This window comes from Lycium ferocissimum, chromosome 8 (assembly GCF_029784015.1).
Source record: "Lycium ferocissimum isolate CSIRO_LF1 chromosome 8, AGI_CSIRO_Lferr_CH_V1, whole genome shotgun sequence".
Taxonomy (NCBI): Eukaryota; Viridiplantae; Streptophyta; class Magnoliopsida; order Solanales; family Solanaceae; genus Lycium; species Lycium ferocissimum.
The window spans coordinates 21,310,971-21,322,398 of record NC_081349.1 but is presented as its reverse complement, the minus strand read 5'-3'; positions in this window follow the sequence as shown (position 1 = coordinate 21,322,398).

Below are 11,428 nucleotides of genomic sequence, written 5' to 3'. Positions count from 1 at the left end.
ATAGAACTTAATATATTTTTTTGCGTACAATAACGTCGGCTCATTACATCAAGTATACCTAAACGTTTGAATCGTCGTTTTAGGGGTTGTAAAGTGCCCGAAGTAAGTTTTGTTTGCTTTTTTTTTTTTTTTTTTTTTTTTTTGGAAACTTGTCATCTTTGTTCTTTGGAAATCAAACTCAAAATTAAGCTTTTTTCCGTACTTTGACCGAAGATTAGTCACGTTTTAAAGCATCGGAATATAAATATTTTACATAGAACTTCATATTTTTTTAGCGTAAAATAATGTCGGCTCATTACATCAAGTATACATATATGTTTGGATCGTCGTTTTAGGGGTTATAAAGTGCCTTGAAGTAAGTTTGGAAACTTGTTATCTTCAAGTTTTTTTTCGTACTTTGACCGAAGATTAGTCACATTTCAAAACATCGGAATATAAATATTTTATATAGAACTTAATATATATATATATATTAGCGTACAATAATATCGGCTCATTACATCAAGTATACATATGCCTCTTCACTCACGTAAATAAAAAATAAGGACAGGAGAATAGGTAGAAAACTAGTTGTAAATTGTTGAAACTTTAAATGGTTATAACTTTGCGCTCGGATGTCCGATTTACGCGATTTTATTTTTTTGAACTAGGGTATTTTTTTGAGATCTACGCGGATAACCTATCGCAAGGCAGTTTGGCCGAGGCGATTTTCCAAAAAACGCCCGTTATCCCATTCAATTTGAATTTTGCCCCAAATTTGTGCAAAAATTTCATTCTTCTTAAGTAAAAATCTAATGATAAAAAATCTATTTCGAGATGCTAATCCAGTGGTAATGATGTTTTGAATGTCAATTTCGAGATTCGAAATTCAATTTATGAAAATGAGTTAGATAGCATTAGTGAACATTATAAATAATAAAAAGTGTCTACTTTGTTGCTTTCACCAATTTGACTTGGTGGTTTAGCCTCTCTTTTTTACTTCTTTTTTATGCCAACAACATGGGGTCAAACCTTGGTGGGATCATTGAACGAGATATATTGTATCTTGATTGAACCTCTCGTATTGGATGACTTATTTTTTAATATAATATTTTTATTTCAAAACACTTAAATTAATACCCTATAAAATATGACACTTTTATCTAAAGATGACCGGTTTCCAAGCAAACAAAACTTACTTCGGGGCACTTTATAACCCCTAAAATGACGATCCAAACGTTTTGGTATACTTGATGTAATGGTAAACGTTATTGTACGCAAAAAAAATATGTTAAGTTCTATATATAATATTGATATTTCGGGGTTTTGAAACATGACTAATCTTTGCCCAAAGTATGAAAAAAAGGTGATTTTGATAGCTTAAAAAAAGAAAAAAAGAAAAAAAAAAAAAAGGTACCCCTTTCACGCACGATTCTCAAGGCGCTGGTTTTTTTTTTTTTTTTTAAAGAGTTAGTTTGGTTCCAAAAGTTATTTTTTGGGTTAAAAAGTTCCGAGCTCTTAAAAAAGAGATCTCATTTGAAGCCCAAAATTTTCTTGAGCTTACATCTTACTTGGACATATTCCTATCACTTCAGAAATCCAACAAGAGCATAACTAGCCTAAAATGCAACTGTTAGTGAACAGTCTCTTGATAATATTCCCATATTCTCCGTTTATGTTGCTTTCTCATAAATTGACATAATTGTACACATTAATATTATGCCCCAAAGATGCTCTATTGTCTATGTTGAATAAGTCAGGAAAGTAGATGTGGCAAATGAGCGCTCACACCCCAACTGCTAATTCATAAGGAGAAGATTGTCCAAGTCCATATAAAGAGATCAAGTCACTCTCTGGCGGGTGTGTCTACCTGACACGGGGGAAGAAGGGGGGGGGGGGGTTGTGTGTTTAGTAGTCCCACATCGACTCAAGGTGGATAACTTGGACTACTTATATAATCTTGAATTCTCACCTTTCAGAAATTGTTGTGTGGTGTTAGTTAGTCCAACCGTATACGGCAAATCAACCCTGCACTTGTAGAATTTATGAGTGAGAGGGCACCGAGTACGTATAAAGAGACCAATCTCACATCCCTAGCCGATTTGGGACAACACAACATAAATTGGATCCTGCCACGTTTGAACCGGTCTGGAACCCAGCTCCAACTTAAGTGAAAAGGGCTAAGTTAGTTATGTTTTATTATCATATCCTTAATAGTTAATACAAAACTGGAATCCATTAGTAATTAATCGGTTTTGAGAGATATAAAAAAATCGCTATTTTCTTACTAATGGAGTAACGTTTAACTCACTATAGTTTAGATGACATCAAGGAAAAATTAATAAGAAATCACCCTCGCGAAAGAGATGGAACTCTATAGTGAAATTTTTTGTATCTGTCAAAACCGATTACATGATACTCAGTAGCAGAATCTGTTAACATAAAGATAAGTGGAGTATCTGTAAACATAAAGATAAGTGGAGTGAATGCCACTATTTTATGAGAGATAAACGTAATACTCAGTTAATCTTCGTTTATTTTAGAGAACCCCTTTAGTGTTTACCACAAAATCTCCATAACAAATCTACGGTTTTCTTGTAGTTTATGGTTGATAGTGAGCGGAGAATATTAATTGAACAGGACTACAGGTGAGTCCATTAAGTGTCGGGCACATCCCCTAGCTAATATGTAACATTATTGCCCTTGTCTTTAATTTCTCACATCATACTATAATGAAATTACTAAATGAATGTTAGTTACAAACCCATCATGTTGTATATATAGTAACGAAATCCGATAAGATATGCTACACTATTGTTTGCTAGAATTTAATTAAATGTTATAATTATATGTTTGTCTCTTAAGAAGAGTAAAGGATGACTTGACATGTGAAATGGGACAGGATATAATATAGAATGCAGGCATCAAATTTGGTGAAAATTTTACAAAGAATCAGCAGGTATTATGCAAATAAATCATTTGCATATTAAGAAACTATTGGAAAAGTTATTCTTTTTTTTTTCTTGGGGGTGGGAAAACTAGCATATGTCATACTCATGTACCTAAAAGATCAATCAACTTTTGTGCGTGCATGATTGAGTAACATTATCATATTCATTCAAAAAAAAAAGTGAATCTTTTCTTGTATTCAATCTCACACACCCACTATATAGGCAACTCTTCCCAGTCCCAATTCAAATAAAGTTTGTTTTGGACAATGATTTGACCATAAGAGGACCACCCTTCCACAAGCATCCAATCACCAAACTTCTAATTAAACTATAAGTTAAAAAAGAAAAACAAATAGGTTCTACCTAAAGGAGGATTGGTTAGTTATAACCATCAAGAATCGTATATAACTATAGATCAATTTAATTGCATTTAAGGTCTAAATCTCACGGGTCAAAATCCGATTAACGGGTATAAGCATATATTCCATCTTGTCCCATTTCAGTTACTATATAAAGAGTTTAAAAAAGGTTTTCTTTCATTACTATCTTTTGCTTAAATATTTCGAACTACTAATTATTGTGACATACAACATTTCTTTTATGTAATTTCTAAATACATAAATTTTATTTTAATTTTTTTAAAGATTCTATCTCTGAATTTACAAAATTAGATAGTTTGGCCACATACTTGGAATTGTGTCGTATAAACTGGGACGGAGGGAATAGCTAGTTTTAAATATTTGGAAGGTTTGTTTTCTTTATGATTAAACTTATAAATTTTCTTTGACTGGTAGATTTATTTTGTTTAAACGAATAAGGTTGTGTATTATCAAATTACACAGCTAAAACTTGAATAGGTATGAATCCCAGGATTTGGCATGGCCTTGTGAAGAAAAAATAATATCTCACTGTCACAAGAATGTCATAGACTCATATGTTTGGAAAAAGAATCAAGATCATCCAGAGACAAAGTCATGATATGAAGTTTACAGATTACGAATTTTCAAAAGAACTCATTAGTTATTGGGTTCACAATCTATTAAAACCAACATAAAATCTTAGCAAATTTGATTCGTCCAAATCTATACATAATACTGTAATTCTGCTCCTAAAAATCATCAACCTGGTTTCAAGGGGGAAAAAGAAGAAAAAAGAAAAAGGTGGAGAACTATGTTTGAAAGAGATTCATAGTCAGAAGAAAGCTGAAAACAACAATATTGTCATTCATTTTAAGATGTCATTGTTTAAAGAAGTCATTCTAATTATTTGTCATTGCACGAATCTACTCAGTCTGTTCGGGGTTTTTTTTTTCTTATTGAACAAATTAAAATTATAGGGAGCAAAATAAAGCGGCAGATTAATTAATAATATATAATAGTATCGCTTTATATTCCATGTAAAGCTTCTTTTATTATGTTTGTCTCTGATATTTTAGGGGCAGACGTATTAGGAATTATAATTACATATAATAGAACTTATATGGCATATGATAAAGAAAATGAATTGAAAGGGTAACTCAACTCCAAAAGTTAATTATGAAGTGAGGTTTATCCAAAATTAAATCGGAAACCAAATTACCCATTAAGAACCGAAGTGGGAAATTTTGATACGTAGGCATGTCGAGGCCTGCTTATTGGAGGGTGGACAACATAGTATGGGGCTCAACATTGGATAAATCATGAACTTAAATGAGTCTGGTTCTGATACTATAATAAGAAAATGGACTTTCATCATTAGCTCATGAAGTGATTATTGTTCAAGACCATATACGCAGAGGGACCAATTCATCCTTTAAGCATCGACTTAAGAAATTCTGGTGCACGTACTGATACTACTAATATTTAAGTTATATATACTGATGGTTCAAAGAATTTTCTAGATTTTATATAAGTGGCTTGATTGTATAAACCTTTTTTTTTTCACCATTAGTTCGAAGAATTTAACCTCTATAGAGTATTACTCCATCACTCTTTTTATTTTTTGTAAAAAATTATCACCACTTTCCTATTATTAATCTTTCTTTTTAATGTTTTGACATTTAAAACCTGAAAAGTTCAATATTCACTCACCAACCCCTGAACTTGGCCTCAATTAGAGATGTATAATAATTTAGCACTTAAACATTTGAATGGGGGTAAGTAAGAATAGACATCAATTTGCAAGTGATAAAAAGAAGGACATACCAAATTAAACAAGAATATTCTCGTCCATCTATGAAATGCCAAGTTAATAAATCTTTCTAGATAACACCGCATAATTTTTTTTCTATCTTGTCACAATGTAACTAATCTTCCTAGCTACTTGTACACATAGGCGGAGCTAGTAGGCGCAAGAGATACATTCGAATCTCTTTCGTCAAAAAATTATACTGTATATTTAAGGTTAAAGTCATTTTTTATGTATATATAATAGATGTTGAATCCCGTTGACTTCCCCATGTGCTTACTTCTCTATGTTTTGAATTTTCTTAATGAAAATTCTGACTCCACCACTGTTCGGACAAATATATTTTTGCACTATGTAATGTCTTTCAAGATCCTATTGTTTGTTCCACAATGAAGAAGAGATAAAGAGGAAAGACAATGAGATGCAAGTGATGTATAGTAGTACATAAAGGAAAAAATGTGACAAAGGTATGGTCCAAGTGAAGTGGTTTGAAGTCGCTCTCTCTCCCTTTCTCTCAATGTGCAAGTCAAAAGAGGTGGGCTTGTTTGGCCCATTGGACTTCCCCACCACCCACATTCTCATGCTCTTTCACTCACTATCTACTACTACTACTAGAACTACCCCAGTCCCCACTAGGATAAGTCTCTCTAGATGATGCACTCTTCTAGCTATCTTGGTACTCAAATGGTATTCAATGACGTTTCAACTGATTTCGCAGTCTATTATAAATTTATTAATGGGACAACTACGTATATATACATCTTAGAAGAAATATTTACGAAACGTGTCGATAGTTTTATATTTACAAAACATAACGTTACAAACCCTATACAAAATATGCTTTTTTAAAAATAAAAAAAATAAAAAAATTAATTTTTTATTTTTTTTAATATTTTTTATTTTTTTAAAATATTTTTTTCGCTCAAAAATTTATGTATGAAATTTGTATGAAATGTGTATATCTCGTTCAAGGCTTAAAAAATTCGCTCAAAATTTAGTGTATGAAAACGGTATGAAAAATGTATGAAATGTATATATCTCGTTCAAGGCTTAAAAAATTCGCTCAAAATTGTGTATATGAAAACAGTATGAAATTTGTATCTCGCTTAAGTCTTAAAATTTCGCTCGCATTTTCGTGTATAAAGTTCATGTTATATTTCTGTAAAATTAATAAAACTACAACAACATTGTATACAACTTTGATACAACATTCAAGACTTAAAATAATCGCTCAAATTTTTGTGTATGAAATGTGTATATCTTGCTCAAGGCTTAAAAAGTTCGCTCAAATTTTATGTATGAAGAACGTATGAAATGTGTATATCTCGATCAAGGCTTAAACATTAAGCTCAAAATTTTATGCATCAGAATGATATGAAATGTGTATATCTCTCTCAAGACTTAGAATTTCATTCACATTTTTCGTATATAAAGTTCATATTAGGTTTCTAAAATTAATACAACTACAACAACATTGTAACAACTTTCATACAATATTCAAGGTTTAAAGTTTTTGCTCACAATTTTGTGTATGAAAATTATATTAAAAATTTCGCTCACACATACACATTTCATACAGCTTTCATACACAAAAATTTGAGGTAATTTTTTAAGCCTTTGAGCAAATTTTTTTTTTAAAAAAAAAATATATAAAAATTATAAAATATTTTTAAAAAAAAATGTTATTTAAAAAAAAAAAAAAAAAAACTGAAAAAAATTAAAAAACGAAAAATATATGAAAATCCGTCATGTTTCATAATATATGTTATGTTTTATAAATAAGAAAAACTATCGTCACGTTTCCTAAATATTTCTCCTTAACATGTATATATACGTAGTTTTCCTTTTATTAATAAGATTATTATTCGATGACGGGGTGATAGGTATGTTAAAATATTAATCACAATAACTATGCTTCAGTTTCAAATAATAAGTTATGTTCGGCTATATGAATTCTCACTAACCGTGTTTCTCTTTCTAAACTCATCTCATGCTAATATTATGTAAATGCAAATAAAAAGTATTAGAAGTTTTGTGCATTTATTTAAATGTATAAATCTCCAAATGGCTAAGTCACTCCCATAAAGCATAAAACCTACCGGAAAAGTGTCAATATACATGTCTAAAATATCTTCTCAACTAATATGTAGATTATTTTTTTATTTCATTTTGCCCTCCTTATCTTTTGAAGTCTGCATGACTTTTAAAAATTATAGGTCCTTTGAAACAACTTTCCATTATATAGGTTTAACTGATAGATATGTCAAAAAATGGTGAAAATATAAAATGCAGCCCACAGTGATTATGTCTTTGCATTGTAACTTTTCACGTTTAGCAGTTCACTAAATTGTAATCATTTAATTGCAATCATTCTGGGGATATCGATTTTATGATCATTATAAATGTTTTTATGGTTCTTTTCGCAGAAAATTGATAAAATGAAGCACGTAAGATTCGTCAATGAATTAAGCACATAATTTTTTTGTAAATTTATTTCTTTATTTCAAATTGTAAGTAGTCATAGTCATATATAAGAGATCATCTTACAAGAAATTGTCAGACGTTCCATTTGGGGAAAATCGAATCAAACACCTGTAAAAAACAAGATACTTGTTTTTACCCGCGTATTATACTACCTAATGTGAATGCATCTATGAAACGGATTTATCAGATTTACAACGGGCAATTTGCACAATTGCCCTTATTCGGGGCTGTTCTTTAATTTTTGCCCCTCAAATTGGTGGTCCTTAATTTTTGCCCTTCGCTAAAACCCTTTGGTTCTGGATTTAAACCCTTGCTCAGTCAAAAAATTTAAAAAATTCGCAAGGTAGAGTTAACTTCAGTGAGTTTTTCTACCTTCAGGCAGAGTTTCAAACTCTAACTTTGCCTGATCAGGTAGAGTTTGACTACAAACTCTACTTAAGACAGAGTTTTGTTTTTAGGCATAAGACAGAGTTTTACCTTCAGACATAAGGCAAAACTCTACCTTAAGGTAGAGGTTTGCATTAAGGCCATTTTTTTTTTACTTAGTTGGAATTTTGCAAAACTCTGCCTCAAGGCCTAACTTTTACCCGAATAGGCCTAATTTTGCTACGAAACTCTGCCTTGCGATTTTTTTTTTGACTGAACGGGGTTCGAATGCTAAACCTGATAGTATTAGACGAAGAGTAAAAATTAAAGAACAACAATTTGAGGGGCAAAAATTAAAGACAAGTGCTTTTGAAGGGCAATTTGCACAAAAAAATGATTTACAACATGGCATAGAAAGGAAGAAAATGCACGAATTGTCCTTCAAATGGGCTGGTCTTTAATTTTTTTTTTTCACAAACAGCTACCTTTTAACTCCTTCTAACAACCTATAACTACATATTCTACATTTACAATTCGTAGCTTGAGGATTCTATATTTAGCTAGTAAATGCGTCGACTTAAATATAGGATAAATATAATGAAAATACACACACTGAGAAAAACTGAAAGTGCTATATTTATGGAAACAAAATCTATTCCAATTTAAATTAAAATCAGTTTTTAATGTTCCCTGATTCACGTAAATATCCTCCCATTCCATATCTGATCTCATATCTCATTTAAACAGCTAACAAGATGTTATGTTATATTGGTGGTTTAATAAGATTTGAAAAGTCTACTCTATATAAACTGATTTGACCTTTTGTTTTGGATTTATGTTTTAATAGTTGTATTTCGTATATATTTTGGCTATATTTTAGTTGCATTTTTATTGACCCGTTAGATACTACTTATTAAGTTTATTATTAACTATATTTCATATATATTTTACATATATTGGGTGTGTATTTAGATGAAATTTTAACTTCTGTAACACACTGTCTATTAAAAGTGGACTTATGGAATATAGCTAAGTTATATTTGCTATATATTTCGACTGTATTTAAATGGTTAAATATACTACAAAAAATTACAATTATGGTGAAGAATAATAAACACGAATTAACTGAAGAAACATGTGAAAAAAAAAATAATACAAAATATACTTAAAATGCGCATAAAATATAGATCTGGTTAAGTCACAGATCTGTAATAACTGAACTAAAAAATACAAACGAACTAAATATACTGAAAATACAACATAAATATATAGGTTAAATACACGGTGAAACGTAAAAATCAGTATAGAATCTTACCTTTTTTGGGAATTAGATTTGAATTATGAGTGAAATTAATGAGTAGTTAATTAGAGATAAATAAGGAAGATGAACTATTGTAAAACTGATTTGAAATTGGAGGAAATTAAGGGATATTGGGCATAATGGCGTGTATTTAGGGGGATAGGAGAGAGGGACGTTTTTTTTTGCTTAAATTTAGGGGTGTGGGAAGTTATCAGATGAGTGGTAAAAAAGTGGTAGCTATAGGAAGTAAATATGTTGTATTTTAGCTACTAAATATAATTATTGTAAAGTTTAGTTATATTTCATAAATAGGTAATAATGTAAGCTATGCCAAGTAAATTTTAGTTTTTTGTATTCCCTTCAAATGGGATGGTCTTTAAATTTTGTCCTTTAGCAATCGAACTTATGCCTAGTGGAACATAAAGTCTTTAAGGAAAAAAGTCATGTGGGACATAACTTGTGGGATATTATAATACAAAAATATAAACTTATGCTCTGCGAAACAATTATTTGTTATGAGAGGCAAAAATTAAAGACCAAAGACAAAATAGGAACAAAAGTTCAAATGACCCAATAGAATGTGATTACCCAGAAATGGGGTAATCAATTTTTTTTTTTTCAATTTTTTTTTATTCCTTATTTAACGTAACTAAGCAATGAGGTGGCTATATAATAGGGACGATTTTTTTTTTTAATCCCTTATTTAACGTAATATATTATGAATACAGTAGATGTATACAAATGATCAACAAACAGTTTTTGCTCATTATGTGTATGCAAATCAAATTGTTTATTTAATATACAACACACATAATAACTTTTAAATAAACACCATGTATTGTATTCATATAACCTGAAACTTATGAATATTTGGACACTAGCCTATGTATATATTAGATATATACAAACGGTCAAACAATTTTTATACACATTATGTGTTTACAAATTATGAAATATGTGTACACTAGCTATGTATACAAATTAGCATGTGTATAGCTCGTCCCCAGATTTATCACTAGCCTATGTATACAAACTAGTGATAAATTGTACCTTTTATGCATTGTATATCAAATATGTATACATATGTATTCATGAATCTAATGTATACATCTTATGTATACCAACTTCTATACATGTATTCATGAATCTAATGTATACATCATATGTACCAACTGCTATACATGTATTCATGAATCTGATGTATACATCATACGTATACCAACTGCTATACAGATTTATACACGATTTGTAGTACACATGATACTGCACAATATATAATATATACATGGTACTCTTCATCTCCACCAAAACCTCCATAGACTCCGCCGCCCCACTGCGTGAGAATTTATTCCCTCGGAAACATCAACAAAAAAACAAATTTCTTCAAAATGTGAGTCCTTTTCATCGAACGACTTTAAGAGATTTTAGGAGAATAAATGAATGTGGAGAAGATTAGTCCATTGACACTGATTCTTCAAAATCCGAATCGTTAACAATATGGGTAGAAGTAATCTTTACAACCTTCTTCAAAGTGTTCTTCTTCTCCATCGATTTTCATAAAAATCTTATGAAAATTGCCCAAATTACTTCAAAACTTTGTACACTAATTAGTGTGAAAATTTCGAAAAGTCATATAACAGATACATTGTATCAAACAGTGATATGGATGTAGCTAAAAATATAGAATATATTATTGATCGATTTTCAGTTTGATTGAAGAAATTATAGGAGATGAAAGAAAAGAGAGTTAAAAAGTGGAGGAGAGAGACGCTTCAATGAACAATACATAGGCTAAAAAATAGAGTAAGTTTATGGGCCATGTAATACTACATAAATGACCCAAAACGTGAGTTTTGGCTATTTAACGCCAACATTTAAAAGGATTGTTATTTTATGCCAATACTCTGTAGGTGTTGATACACCATGCCATTTCCCCATTAGAAGGATATTTCTATTTGAAACGGATTGGGCCTTTACAACACTTAGGATGCTGGATCAGTTTGCTAAGTTGGTTTCCACAAGGAGGCCTCTTTGCCAATTTTTGTGACTGACCCACTTTAAACGAATAGTCATTATCGTGCAGTGACAGCTTTGACAAGTGAAATTGAAACAAACTAGAATTCTCAACACAATTACTCAACTAGTATACAATCATTGATAGCCAAATTACACTGTAACACTC